Source organism: Hyperolius riggenbachi, chromosome 3 (genome assembly GCF_040937935.1).
Source record: "Hyperolius riggenbachi isolate aHypRig1 chromosome 3, aHypRig1.pri, whole genome shotgun sequence".
NCBI classification, from domain to species: Eukaryota; Metazoa; Chordata; class Amphibia; order Anura; family Hyperoliidae; genus Hyperolius; species Hyperolius riggenbachi.
In genome coordinates this window covers 151,584,059-151,599,655 of record NC_090648.1, presented here as the reverse complement: position 1 = coordinate 151,599,655, position 15,597 = coordinate 151,584,059, and the positions used below count along the sequence as shown (strand labels likewise).

General features: G+C 43.5%; 1 long non-coding RNA gene across 1 annotated transcript in view; it reads left to right on the top strand.

Moving 5' to 3' along the window:
* Nucleotides 1-13,549, top strand: part of LOC137561192 (uncharacterized) — a 50,558-nt gene extending 37,009 nt beyond the window's left edge. Inside the window, exon 3 of the long non-coding RNA XR_011029910.1 lies at nucleotides 13,463-13,549. This is a non-coding gene — a long non-coding RNA (uncharacterized lncRNA). The remainder of the gene's footprint in view (nucleotides 1-13,462) is intronic.
* Nucleotides 13,550-15,597: the final 2,048 nt, after the last annotated feature.

The window sequence follows — 15,597 nt, the reverse complement described above, 5'->3', positions numbered from 1 at the left end:
TTTAAAACAAAACATATCCATGTGTTAGAATGGCCCAGTCAAAGTCCAGATCTAAATCCAATAGAGAATCTTTGTCAAGATCTGAAAACTGTTGTTCACAAACACTGTCCATCTAATCTGACTGAGCTGGAGCTGTTTTGCAAAGAAGAATGGTCAAGGATTTCAGTCTCTAGATGTGCAAAGCTAGTAGAGACATACCCTAAAAGACTGGCAGCTGTAATTGCAGAAAAAGGTGATTCTACAAAGTATTGACTCAGGGGGCTGAATAATTACGCACACCCCACTTTGCAATTATTGATTTGTAAAAATTGTTTGGAATCATGTATGATTTCCGTTCCACTTCTCACGTGTACACCACTTTGTGTTGGTCTTTCATGTGGAATTCCAATAAAATTGATTCATGTTTGTGGCAGTAATGAGACAAAATGTGGAAAACTTCAAGGGGGCCGAATACTTTTGCAAGCCACTGTACAATGAAATGGTTTATACCCACTTTGGCCATATGGATTCCACTTACTCATTGGGTTACTAATACTGGGTGTTACTATATGTGATGTAAACACATTACATAACAACCATGCACATTACATAACAATTTCACAGCCATTGCGTACACGCTTTTATTACTATACTTTTAAAGAGAACTGATGCTTTCCCAGTAATTTACAGAATACTTTGAGCAGTCCTTGTCACTATCTACAAAGGGGGGAATAGAGGCATCCAGGGTATGATAAAATTATGTAAAAAAAAAAAAAAAAGCTAAAATGAAAAAAAAAATGAGGTGGCGTACCTCAAGGATCACAAATTTGAATGGTGAATAAAGAACTTCAATATGCACATGTCACTATCTATTCCACAGATTCTAATATCCCTACCATAGTCTAAGGCACTTGGGGGAGGGGGGGGAGCCCTGAGTCACTTCTACCATTCACATCCAAATTACATGCTATATACATGCTGAACTAGGCCATAATTTATCTGCCAACTCCCTGCTTGATCAGTTCCAGTGTGGATTCCGCTCTAGCCGCTCCACAGAAACAGCTCTTACTAAAGTGGCCAATGATCTTCTTAAAGCTAAATCCAAAGGCCCTTATTCCATACTCATCCTTCTGTGTCCGTCACCAGCATTCAGTGCTGTCGTCCACACCTTGTTCCTACATATACTTTTATCTGTAGGCATAAAGGGCCTCGCTCTCTCCAGAATATCTCTCTGGAAGGTCTTTCACAGTCTCTTACTTGGATCAGATCTCTTCTCCACATCCTTTGTCTGTGGGGGGTACCTCAAGGCTCTGTTGTTTGCCCCCTCCTCTTTTCCATCTGCATACATGGCCTTGGTAACTTAATCAACCTATTTGGGTTTTAATATAAACGAGCAGTTCAGCTGCCCTTGGAAAAGAGGCCTAAAGTAGTTATGAGCGAATATAACAAATTTTTGCTTTGCAATCATATTCACGAAAATGGCAAATTTTTGCTTAAATGATAATATTAGAAAAATATATAGTCATGAGTATCTGCAAATTTTTGAGCATGCATGATAAAACATATTTTTTGCCATTGAAGTCATTGACATTGAAGTCATAGGGTATGAGAGAACACATTTTCAAGAAAACTTTCTTTTTTTTCAGAATTGTGTATCTTATGACAATATCATTGTATCAAGAAAAATGAGAATAATGCAAATTTTGATGCAAAATGACTATGGCAAAAATTTGAGCTCATGCATAGCAGCAAGACTATGGAAGATATAACATTCCCTGTCCGGTCCAGAGGCCAGCCTTTATTGGTTATTCACTTCGGAGTGACTTTAAATCAACTGCTCCCCCAATGATTTCAGTAAGAGTTCTGATAATAATACAAAAATAGAAAAAACAAATCTTACTACCATCACTTCTTCCCACGATCCCAGCTCCCCTTAACAGATGATAATAATAGCTTTTTCTTTAAAGAGTAATGATGATATCAAAATAAAAACATTAAACACTTTGTTCATGTAAACACTAATTCCCTGAACAATTCCACATAGAATAAAGTGAATGACGATTCACAATCTCAAAATCTGTTTGTTTTTTCCAGCATAGCAAATCTACTCCTGTAATTGGATTATATTCTATCCTTGCTGGTAAATATATATGCACACCCACCAAATTGTTGCCAAAACTTATAATTTGAGATTGCTTCAGATTAAAATCTAGTGTGTTCCAAGATGTCTTGACAGAACTTTAAATCAATGCAACATTGTGGTAGTGTATGTCGATGTCGATAGGTTGTTTTTAATCAATATTAAGTAAGGATTAAAATCACAATTCTTTGGACAGTTCATAAAACGTAGAATATAGCTGGTGGCATTCGTATAAACATTTTTTATGGGTCATTTTTTTAACCCCTTCCTGACCGCCTAATGCCAATAGGTGTTGGGAAGGTGGCTGCCCCAGGACAGCCTAACACTGAAAGGCGTCAAGTCCTAGGGTGGAGCTTTACAGGAGATTGTCCATGCCGATGCTCCGCTCCATCGTAGGTCTACCAGCGGCGATCACCGTGAGGGAGACATCGCTGCGATCTACTGCAGAGCTTTACTGGGGACAGCTGTGTCACTTGGCTGTCCCCTAGAGAGGCTCTTATCGGGATCCCCTCTCATAGGCATCAGTTGTAATTGGCTGGTGGGAGGAGGGAGGGGAGAAATAAAAAAAAGGGTTAAGCCTGTGGTCCTGAACTGTTAATGAAGGAATTTTTATGTTACCTAATGAGGTTAATGAGGCTTCAAAATACCTCCATAAATTCCCACCAAAGTATTACTGCCTCCTTCAGGGCATTGGAGAAAGGAATGAATCACTTTTGCTTGACTTTGCACAAGGCTGCTATGTAGGAGGATTTATGCTCCCATCTTTCCCTCATGCACCACGTTGGCTGGTATTATTCAGGCAATGAAGCTCCAAACATACTGGCCTTCCTGACACAGGGGATAAGGCGCTATAAAGACTTGGGAGGGGGCCATGGCATTGGATTCTGGGAGATCCGGGGCACCAAGTTAGTATTAATGTAAAAATGGGCATGGCCATGTAGCAGATAGTGCGTGTGATATTGGGTGTGGCCAAATATACATGAATCAAGCAGCAGCAAAGATTTGGCAGAAGCCCCCTCTCCTTTAATAAAAACAATTCCCTAGTTATCAAACAAACAACAATATGAGATGTCATAATAAGGGCCCTGGGCTCACTTTCTTCTTGCTGTGCAACACAGATGGCGGTGCGTTTTACACAAACTCTTGTCACCTACATTGCTTTATGTTGCAGAGCCGACCTTATTCAACTATACTGAATGGGACAGCTCTGTCTTGCTCTCAAAATACATGCAGCAATGCATTGTCAGAACACACTTCTGCACAGTGCGTAAGTGTGCCTATCAGACAGTACATTTATTGCACCGTCTGATGTACTTGTGTAGTGCACCCTGATACATGTTGCTGAAATTCACTCACCAACTCAACAGTGTGCCCCGATCGGCAGGATTTCCTCAAAAGTAATTAGGCTTCCTTTAAACAAACAAAAAAAATGAATGATCTAAAAACACATTCAGGCAGCATCCCCAACCCCCCCCCCACCCCACAAAATCCATAATCAGACAGCATGCCCCTTACATAGAATTATCATAAATATGCAGCATTTAACATAAACAGGTGGAGTCCCCTCATCTGACTTCTGTGTTTTCCTCAGTTGGCTGGTTTGGATGTTGTGCTCAGCTGGCGGTTGTGCTGTGCTGGCTGGTGATAATGCTGCGCTGGTGGTGATGCTTGGCTGAACTGGCGGTGATACTGGATTGGCCATGAATGATGCTGAGCTGGCTGGCAGTGATGCTGGACTTGCTGTGATGCTATGCTGGCAGTGATGCTGGACTGGCCATGATGCTGTGCTGGTGATGATGCTCAACTGGCTGAAGTGGTGTTCCCCAACATTTGGGGCACTGTCGGTGGGCAGAGTTGGCTAGATAGTAGATGATGAAAGCTTAGCTGTTGACCTTGCTGCTGTGCAATTGCAGTTCTATGCATACAACAATGGTTCTGCCTTTGACATGGGAGCCCAGGGATCAAATTCTGGCTAGGGTCAGTACCTGCTCAGTAAGAAGTCCTTGGGCAAGACTCCCCAACACTGCAGGGTGGACTCTTGAGTGCGCCCTTGTGACTGCAGGCTGCAGCTCTTGAGCGCTTTGAGTCTGACAGGAGAAAAGCGCTATACAAATGTTAGGATTGGATTATAACTAGAACTTTGTTGTGTCAAATATAGGACAGTTCCAATTTATTTTGAAATGTTCTTGTTTTAGGCACATGCACACTTATTTTCTAACATTTCAGCAACCCTAGCTAAAATGTAATATGATCCAACTGAGGGCTGATTGAGGGACTAAAAAAGTAGGTAAAGCAGCATTATCAAACTTTTTTTGAGTATCTTCTTGCTAGCTGGGAACTTAAGGCCCCTTTTTCATTTGCCTTGCAAGTGTATGTTGCGTTAGCCTGTTTTTACCTCAAGGTAACGCAATGGCAATGCAAGGAAATGGGGTCTAGCACACTTATGGCGTTATATCTAGTTGAGCCAGAAGTACCCAATTGGCCACCAAGCCACCGCAAAGTCAACAGCGCCTTGCAGTTGGACTTTTGAGGAGGCACCGTGGCTGTGGAAGTAATGTAAGTCAATTGCCAACAAAGGAAATTTAAACATGTTGGTGGTGGCGGTGCAGCATACATGCACGGATCAAACGGGAATACAATGGGGGAAACCTGAAAATCCTAGTGATGTACTTCCTGTCCAGCAGGAAGTATGTCACTGGCGAGGGGTGGCAAGGGTGTGTGTGTGTGTGTGTGTATGTGTGTGTGTGTGGGGGGGGGGGGCGGTGCTATGCATGTGACCCTGTCAGCGCACTCTGATGCAGGTTCATATGGATGACGTTTTGTGCATTGCAGTGGGATGCGATGGAGGCAGGGCATTGCACTGAAAATGCACTGGCCGGGAGTGTAAAACTTGCATGAAAGGTATTTTACAGGTAAGATGTGAAAACACTGGACTCCCTGAGTGGTGTAAAGCATTGCTTTTTTAAATATTTCTTTTTACTTTTACATTTATTAAATAATCGTGAAGATGGTTTCTGACTCATGCTAAACTCTCACTTTGCGTTTCTTTTCTGCCCAGCTTCAGACTTACCAATATTTTGCGACATCACATTAGTTTTACTGCGAGTACAAATAATCGGTTTCAATATGCTATTACCACAGAAATAGTAGAGGTAAATGTGCCTGTAATGGGATCAAAATCAAATCACTTTCACTTCCACTAGAGTTTGCAGCGAAGTCGAGAGATCCCCAGGGTGAGTAAATACAGAGAAACACCTGCAGACACTTGCCGAGCCCCACAGACGTGATAGAACATGACAGTGCTATCCAGCGCTACCATATCCTGAGTAATGTCCACAGGCTCAACTTCATCAACTTCTGCTTACTTGGCAAGAGCCCTTGTCCTGACGTTTAAACCATCCTGAAGCAACAACCAAACATCCGACTTCAGCCAACAATAGCTGCAAAATGCATTGCATTTGTTTTCCCTAAGCTATTGCCATATCAAAAAGGATATTGTATCCTGACTTATTTTTATATTCGTTATATTTGGAAAAAAAATATGTGCCTATAAAGGGAATCTATAATTTTATTACAGTTCCTTTCTATGGACTAGGAGGACATTGCAGATTTGCAGTTAACATCTGTAATATTAAAGGGCAACTGAAGTGAGAGGTAAATGGAGGCGCCCATATTTATTTCCTTTCAAACAAAACCAGTTACCAGACAGTGCTCCTGGTACATTTGGCTGTAGTAGTGACTGAATCACACCTGAAACAAGCATGTAGATAATCTTGTCAGATCTGACAATAAAGTCAGAAACAGCTGATCTGCTGCATGCTTCTTCCAGGTCTATGGCTAAAAGCATTAAAGGCAGAGAATCAGCGGGGCAGCCAGGCAACTGGTATTGCTTAAAAGGAAATAAATATGGCAGCCTTCATATCCCTCTCACTTCAGTTGTCCTTTAAAGAAACACTGAAGCCAGTTTAAAAATTACTTTTTACCTTTTATTTATGTGACAAAGGATGTAAGTCCAGGCTCGCACACCAAGTTCAAAATGCAACAATCTTATTTATTGCTCCATCAGCACAAAATTGTGACAATTGTTTCGGGGCCAATCAGATGCCCTTCCTCAGACAGTGCAGACAAATGTTTGTCTGCACTGTCTGAGGAAGAGGACCCGATTGGCCCCGAAACAATTGTCACAATTTTGTGCTGATGGAGCAATAAATAAGATTGTTGCATTTTGAACTTGGTGTGCGAGCCTGGACTTACATCCTTTGCTATGTGAATTGGTGCCTTGCCTTGGCACTTACAGGCTCTGCACCCGCTCTTGGGCATGGTGTGCCACATCTACCTGTCTGTTTCCTTTTATTTATGAGAGGCATGTTTGCCGCTGTTAAAACCATGGCTATCGGCAGAACGAGGGGCCGCTGTTAAAACCGTGGCTATCGGCAGAACGAGGGGTCTTTACCTCCCAAATCCCCTGTGCAAAATCCATGACTTTCTTGGTCGTGGATTTTGCTGCTCATGGAGGCAGAGCTTTCGGCTGCAGCTCTGCCTCCATGCGCGTCAATCAGCCACGGATCTCCGCCTCTCCCCCGCCCCTCTCAGTGAAGGAGGACTGAGAGGGGTGGGGAGAGGCGGCAATCAGCGCTGATACAGCTAAAAGCTCTGCCTCTCACGGAAGCGCTCCCCGCAGTGTGCCCCGGGGGACTGGGGGGTAAAGACCCCTTGTTCTGCCGCGGGATAGCAGCATTGTAACAGGGGCAAACATGCCTCACATAAATAAAAGGAAAAAAGCCATTTTTAAACTGGCTTCAGTCTCTCTTTAAAAAGGAACATAACGAATAAAATTGCTTATTTTCTTTTACAATATCCATTTCTACATTATTTACTTAGTGCTTGCCCATTGTAAAATCTTTCCTCCCCCTGATATATATTCTGAAATGTATCTCAGAATGTTCATTTCTGAGAGTCCTATGCACAGAAAGAGATATTGCTTGCCTGGCAGTTGGAAAAAGCCATTATTTCCCACAATGCAATAAGATTCATAGACAGGAAACTGTCAGGGCCATGGCCCTGACATCACAGTGCGGTAGGGTTTTCACCAGGGATGGTTGTAGTCAGCCAACTTCGCTACGCTGGAACTACGCGTATTTTTACGCAAATACGCTTCGCAATTTACGGCTATGTAATCAGAAACTTCACTACGTTTGCATTTCGTAGACTACGTGTTAAATTACACAAGCTTCGTGTAGTGCGAAGCGTAGTTGATGCGCCCGCCTATGCCCTTATGCAGAAAAATTTCCGCAATAATCTTCAACCTATTTGCAAATATAAACTAATATAAGCGTACATTCCACCTTCCAATGCGGAATTGTATGCGTATAAAAGGACAATAATATTTGTGCGCATGCGCAATGATCCACATAGAGGCAGTTACCGCACGTGTAGTTGACTTCGCAATACATACGTCAACTACGCGTAGCAGGCGAAGCTTCGCATAGTGGCACAATGACTACGCGGAAATGCGTACGTGTAGTTCTTAAACTTCGTCTACGAACTACAATGCGTAGTTGCGTACTACAATGCGTAGATTCGTGCTGGCGTAGTTTACGAGCAACCCTGGTTTTCACCACAATATCAGCCATACTGATGTTCCTGATGATCTCATTGACAAAAAGTAAAGATTTATAGTGGGAAAAGAGGTATCGGCTACTGATTGAGATGAAGTTCAATCCTGGATTAAAGTTCCTCTTTAAGGCCTCTTTCAGATGGGAGCCTGAACTGCGCCCTTGCCGAGCAGTTCAGTCTCCCCACTGCCGCCCGCCAGTGCTATTTGAGTGCAATTTAAATGCAGCCAAATTGTAAAAAAGTGAAAGTAACACCACGTGTATCAAGCGCTTACACATGGTGGCGTTACAGGGCGGCAGAGGACCGCAACATGTCCAGTCTGAGCAAAGCTGTGTCCGCTTTCAGACACGACTGCGAGGGGGAGGCCGCCTGTCCAGGACTGGTACTGAGCGCTAACATGCACCTGGCTGGTGCAGGAGAGCAGCTGACAAGCTGTGAATTCACCACCTGTCAGATGCCCATGTAAAAGAGGCCTAAGGCTAAGTCCAAGTGATATATGTTGTGATGGGCATGTGGCACATCGTAATAGATTTCAAAATGAGTGTCTTTATTAACATATGGGAAAGGCTCTAAGGCCTAGTGCACACCAAAAACCGCTAGCAGATCCGCAAAATGCTAGCAGATTTTGAAACGCTTTTTCTTATTTTTCTGCAGCGTTTCAGCTAGCGTTTTGCGGTTTTGTGTAGCGGTTTTGGTGTAGTAGATTTCATGTATTGTTACAGTAAAGCTGTTACTGAACAGCTACTGTAACAAAAAACGCCTGGCAAACCGCTCTGAAGTGCCGTTTTTCAGAGCGGTTTGCGGTTTTCCTATACTTAACATTGAGGCAGAAACGCATCCGCAATCCAAAATCTGCAGCAGCCCGGGAGTATGCGTTTCTGCAAAACGCCTCCCGCTCTGGTGTGCACCAGCCCAATGAAATACATTACCCTAGCGGATCCGCACCCGCAAGGGGATCGCAAACCGCAGCCGAAACGCTCTGGTGTGCACTAGGCCTAACTGTTGATTATGTAACCCGATTCAGGTAATTGATCAGCAGCTCTTGGCTGTGAAAAGGTACACTTTTTTCTTCCTCATAGATTAACTTTTTGGGAAAGTTTTTGCTCATCACAATTGTAATAAAATCTGTGTGATTGATTATATACAGCCTTTAGTTATATATGAGTTAAAAGTTGATAAGATCTATAAACAACACTATTTTATTCTATAAATATAATATATGAGAACCCTATGCACATAATATTCCATATGTACCTTTATTAATCAGACTTGCCCATTCTTCACCTGATCAGTGCCAGTGGGACTGCTGTTGGCCAGAAATGGTATGCAAGTGACATTTGCAGGCTGCTGCAGTGATAATTAGGGATGGTCGGAAATGCTGATTTCCAATCCCACGGAAAATCCGATTTCCGCCAATTACCGATTCCACGGATATCCGATTTTTTCGATTGACTTCCGAGTTCCAATTTCCGAGTAGCCTTTATTTTGGTCATTTTTTGCATACTCTGACTGGCCAGTGGCCAAGTATTTCTCAGTTGACTTTTCATCCTCTAATTGGTCCAATGCTTTCGAGTTCTGTGATTGATTTAAAAATACCGGCTTGCTGTAAATCTGAGTTATTTCCGAGTTTCGAGGAGTACCTTTTTTGGTGATTTTTTGCATTCTCTGATTTGCCAAATACTTCCGAGTTGTTTCTGCTTTCTCTGATTGGTCTAATACTTCTGAGTTCTTCGATTGGTCTGAAATTACCGAGCTGTGGTAATGCTGTTTTTCCACCGAAATCCATTTTCTAAGTTCTGTTTTCCTATTTTTGATCGGAATCCGATCGGAAATATGGATTTCCATTCGGAAATGCAAAACTTTCAAGTCTGCAAAATCTGAAATAGCATCCCTAGTGATAATATCAATCATACAGAGAATGTCTGCTGAAATCTTGTTTACTGTTGCAAGGTGGAAGACCAGACAAAAGATCTACCAGGATGATATCAGTCATTTACCTGATCTACCACTTATCCAATATTGTGTGCCTAGCCTAGCACTTTAGTTAACAGGTTGACGTTATAATGATTAGTCTGGCTGGAGGTTAAGAGAGATGTTGTGGCAATGTGTCACTGGCCATATCTAAGTGACAGATCAATGCAATATATTATTAATTTTAATGCAGTCTTTCAGTTGTCTATCACAAATGTGCTGAGTTGCTACTCACTGAAGTGCATTTATGTTTTTTGCAAATGACAGAGTTGCCAGTTACAAACATTTCTAATAAGTTTATAGAAATGGTCAATGGCTTGCATGCAGATTTCATACAGACATATCACTTATTTCAGAATAGTGCCTTTTGCACCATTTTCATTTACTTATTTTTTATCATTTGTATAGAAAAATTGCATGCCTCTGATCCGCCCAAGCCTCTTTAGCCACCCTATTCTTCAATGTCGAGGTGATATTGCCAGGTTAACTGAGACTGAAGCAGGTTAACTCAGTGCGCGGCACTAAGCGACGACCGCCGAGACTGGGACTAGCAGCAATGTAATGCTCCGGCGGTTGCAGACACCAAATTACATCTCCCTCTGAGTTGCGACTATTCGGAGGGGAATAGCATTTAACGCCGCTGGGAAGTTTTATGGCAGCGGGGAGAGCCGTCATTCGTCTTGCCCCACACCAAACTGCCTGGCGTCATACCAATATGTACTCAACTAAAACAGATAATGTGGTACTCCACCACCTGAATAATACCAGTTGGCATGGTCCATAACATAACATGGGAGACTCTGCAAGAGAGGAAGAGAAAGCACTACCACCACTTACAAAATCTCTGGGAGCTGCCTTAACACCTTTGGGAAGGAAGGACGTTACAGTTACGTCTGGTGTTGCTGAATGGACGAAACTGGAACGTCCCTTGGTCCAGCTGAGCGAAGACAAATGGGGAGATTCAGCTGTCATATGACAGATGCCATTTCCCCTCACTGATCAGGAGCTATGGCAATTGGCTCCTGATCATGTGATCACTATGATCGCCTCCGATTGTAGTGATTACTAGGCAGAGGTGAAAGAAGAGGATCCACTCACCTCTCCTAATGTTCCTCCGGCTATCGTCGCTCCCCATCCGCTCTGCCCGGAATCCAGCTTCGCGCTGCCTCTAGTGTTGGGTATAACATCATCAAGCTGGGACCCGGAACTTAGTGGCAATGCACGGCTGGATGGCAGGGAGAGAGGAGGCAGGGAGATCTGCTCCTTGCTGGAACTATGGGATGTGAGTAATTGCTGGCTACCTATACTGGGGACACCTAAGTCTTGTTATCTATACTGGGGATACCTATGCCTGGCTATCTATAATAAGGGAACCCTTAATTTTACACCCCGGTCCTGAAGTGGTTATTTTTTTTTGTTTAGTAAATAAAGGGACCCCCAGATCTGAGCCCTCCCAGACAAAAAAGTACCTCTTTACAATAAAAGGTTACAAGTTAAACAGTTTTTAGAAATAAATGCAAACAATAAAATATTTATTGTATAATAATAATAATAATATAATTTACCTCCTTTTTTATAATTATACTTTTTATCTTCTGCTCTAACCATCCCTCTTTTTCTGTGCACTAGATCTAGTGACACCATCTATTTCTCTATACTTCTACTGTATTTTCTTCTGTATTTTATTTGGTATGTTTTTTCTTCTCCTTTAATCTCCTGTTCTTTCAGTCTTTTATTTTTTATTTTTTTGGCTTCCTTCTTTTTAAATTTTTCTTGCAGTTTCACCCGCCACCCACTATTCTCTAGCAGACTACCGTTGCACCACTGCAGTAACCACTGGACTAACACCACAACAGGAATATGGTGGCCCCGACAAGACTCTTCTCTGCGGAGGATAACCATCAGTCATGCCAAATAAGCAATGGGGAACCTATGCAACATATTTAAAGATGCTTTATGCTGGGGCCCCAATACTTGCCTATTATGTCTACAGAAGGAACCCCAGAAGACACTACTTATCATAGAGTTTGCTATTGGTCAGTGTCTAGACCAGGGATGTCCAACTCCAGTCGTCAAGTACCATATCCATGCCAGTATTTAGGATGGACAGAGAAATAGCAAATGTGTTCTTCTTGATGATCCACACCTTTCCTGATTCAGTCCCCTCAATAACATTGAGCTGTACCAAAAATGTGGAGAGGATCTTGGCCCTTGTGGACTGGAGTTGGGCACCCCCTGGTCTAGACCACTAGGAAACCCCAAAGTGTGTGAATAGAAGTCTTGCATTCAATGAGTCTTTTATCTCCTGAAATTGCATCAGGCTCTGTGATCTACAACACACATTATATTAATTTGCAGCTGTTGTTGTCTTAGACATAACTACCTAAATACCAACCACGATGTACTACCTTTTTTCCCTTAACCTGCTTGGCAGTAACCACAAGTCCAGCTCAGGGTGGAAAAAACAGCCAGGAGTGGTTATCCCGAGCTGAACTTGTGATAGCCGCGAGGAGGTCTATGCAGAGCAATGCGGCAAGCAGGTGTTTTTACTCACCTCCTGGAGAATCGCGACGTCTGCCACCATTCTTCTTCCTCTCCTCCGAGGCTCTGCATCCTTCTGGTTAGATCGCCATCTGTCGTCATGACGACAGATCGCAATCTCACTACAGGGTTACAGTAGCACACAGAGGACGGAGGGAAAACTGCAACGCTGGATCACAGGAAGGTGAGTGAGTGCTGTGCTGCTGCAGATTTCCATAGCAGCATGATTTTTTCCAGGTTTTAGGATCTAAAAGCATGCAAAAAAAAAAAAAAAAAAGCACAGCTTTTAGACCCTACACTCCGGAAAAAATCATAATGCCAAAGGGGTTAAGACGACAACACATTAACCTTCCTGGCGGTAAGCCCGAGCTGAGCTCGGGCTATGCCGCCGGAAGGCACCGCTCAGGCCCCGCTGGGCCGATTTGCATAATTTTTTTTTTGCTGCACGCAGCTAGCACTTAGCCATGGCGACGGGGGAAGCCCTCCAGGAGATCCCGTTCTTTGAACGGGATCTCCTGATCGCCGATCACCGGCTATCATGTAGCGAGACTTTGTCTCGCTACATGAAAAAACAAAAAAAAAATAAAAAAAAAAAGATTTGCTGCCCCCTGGCGATTTTTTAGCAAACCGCCAGGAGGGTTAACAGAGCATTCTATTCTTTATGCATATAGTGTATTATTACTTCAAGGCTATAGTGACAAAGAAAAAAACATTTCAGCACTGTAGTGATGATCATTAAGCAAGCTCCAGCATCACACACAATCTCATGTGCACACTCTATAAAGTTACAAAAAAAAAAACATTTTCACACTAGCTCTATGGACTCATCTTGGCATTATCTGAAGCAAGGCAGAATTTACAGCGCTACATTAAACAACAAAGCGTTCCTAACATAAGAAAATTGAACGAGCCACTGCAAGATTTTTGACTAATTAGGTTTGCAGAATAATAAAAGCTTTTTAGAAAGGTAAATATCACTTACAATATTGCTAATGAAATGTGAAAGCGATTCAGTGCTCAGAGAGATAATAGGCAACTTGTTTTAATTGTTAACATTCTTACTGGCTTGCAATGACACAGTCATTATTTTGCAGTCACCACTTATCGGGAAATCCTGGAGGATTAATGGTTTCACTTATTCTGGCGAAAATGTTTAAGCTGTCCCTATTATCAGTGCACTTCCAAAAAATAATGCTTATTTGTCATTGCGTTTAGCAGAAGAATGTATTGTCCACAGGCCAACAGTCCCATTAACCCTTTGAGGAGACGGTAATGAAATTTGCTGTCTTTCCAGCCACGCGACCATCCACAGGTACAGTAGATTACAGCATTATTTTTGTGTGTGTCATTTCTGATGATGAGTTTCATGTCTAATTAAATATCATCAATAGTGATCTCTACTTTTCATTTTCTATTTTGCTTTACAGGACTTCATGTTTATAGGTTTATACTATAAATAACTTTTATATAATCAGTTTGTTACAGTTCCCTCTTAAGCAAACTAAAAGAATCAGAATCAGAATTAGAATCAGAATCAATTTTATTTTGCCAAGCATGACTGGGTCAGGCCCGGAATTGGGTTTGGCACAATGGAGCAATACATAGAAAGAAAGGCAGAAAAACATTAGAATGACAGTAGTATCTCAAACTCAAGTATAAGCATACACGAATATACAATCACAATTAGATATACACATCCGAAGTCCGCCACTCCTATGCAGGTGATAGGGCGCTGATAGTGGGTGGTAGGATGTTAAGGGAGTTCAGGAGGCTAACGGCCATCGGAAAGAAAGAGTTCTTGTGTCTGCTGGTCTTGGTGGGGATGGCCCGAAGTCTCCGACCCAGTGGAAGTGGGGTGAAAAACCAGTGGCCTGGGTGAGAGAGGTCACTTGCAATCCTCAGTGCCCTGGATTGCAGTCTTGTGTTATACAGGTGGTCAAGTGGGGGCAGAGTTCTCCCAATGATCCTCTCCACCGACCTAATGATCCTCTGTAATTTGTGCCTGTCACTGGCGGTGGCTCCCCCATACCAGACCAAGATGGCGGAGCAGAGGATCGATTCAATGGTGGCAGTGTAAAAGCATGTTAGAATCTCCTGAGCCATGCCGAACTTCCGCAGTTGGCGGAGGAAGAAGAGTCTTTGCTGGGCTTTCCGTTGGGTTGACGTGATATTGGCTCTCCAACTGAGATCGCTGGAGATGGTGGTGCCCAGCAGGCGAGCGCCGGGCACTCTGGCCACCTCGGTGCCATCGATGTAGATGGGAGGTGGGGTAGGTGCTGACTTCCTAAAGTCAATTATAAGTTCGACGGTTTTGGTCGTGTTGAGCACCAGGCTGTTCTCTTTACACCAGGGGCATAGTCTTTCCACCTGCTGCTGGTACTCCCGGATGTTGTCATTGGTGACAAGGCCAGCAATGGTGGTGTCATCCGCAAATTTTATGACTTTGACAGAGTCTGCCGTGGATCTGCAGTCATTTGTGTAAAGGGAGAAGAGCAGCGGGGACAGGACGCAGCCCTGGGGTGCCCCTGTGTTTGTAACCTCTACGCGTGAGTGGATGTCCCCCAGCTTGACAACTTGGGATCTGTTGGAGAGAAAGTCGGTGATCCATAGCTGTAGAGTGGAGTGGACCCCCAGTGTGGTCAGGACATTCTGGAGGGTGCGTGGGCATATAGTGTTAAAAGCCGAGCTGCAGTCTAGTAGCAGTACTCTACCATAAGCATCCCTCCTGTCTAGATGGTTGTAGATGTATTCCAAACAGATGTTTAGAGCATCATCAGTGGACCTATTTGCCCTGTAGGCGAACTGGAGTGGGTCTAGTAGGGGCAAGGTGGATAGCTTGAGGGTGGATAAGACCACTCTCTCTAGGGACTTCATGATGACGGATGTCAGGGCTACAGGCCTGTAGTTGTTGAGGTCGGAGATGCCCTGTTTCTTAGGAACTGGAATGATGGTGGACCTCTTGAAGCAGGCCGGGACTCTGCCCTCTGTCAGAGACCTGCTAAAGATGGCAGATAGGATGGGGGCAAGTTGTTCCGAACAGGTTTTGAGGCAGGCTGGGGACACGCCGTCAGGTCCCGAGGCTTTCCTGGCATTTAGCGTGGACAGGACATGCCGAACGTCTGCCTCCCTCACTTCCAGATTATTATTTTTTATTGTCTACACCATTGGTCAGCATGCGCCACTACTGCAGTGTAGTGTTCAGCATTATTAATCAGAACCTGATTTTATGTTAAAGGGATACTGTAGGGGGTCGGGGGAAAATAAGTTGAACTTACCCGGGGCTTCTAACGGTCCCCCGCAGACATCCTGTGTTGGCGCAGCCACTCACCGATGCTCCGGCCCCGCCTCCG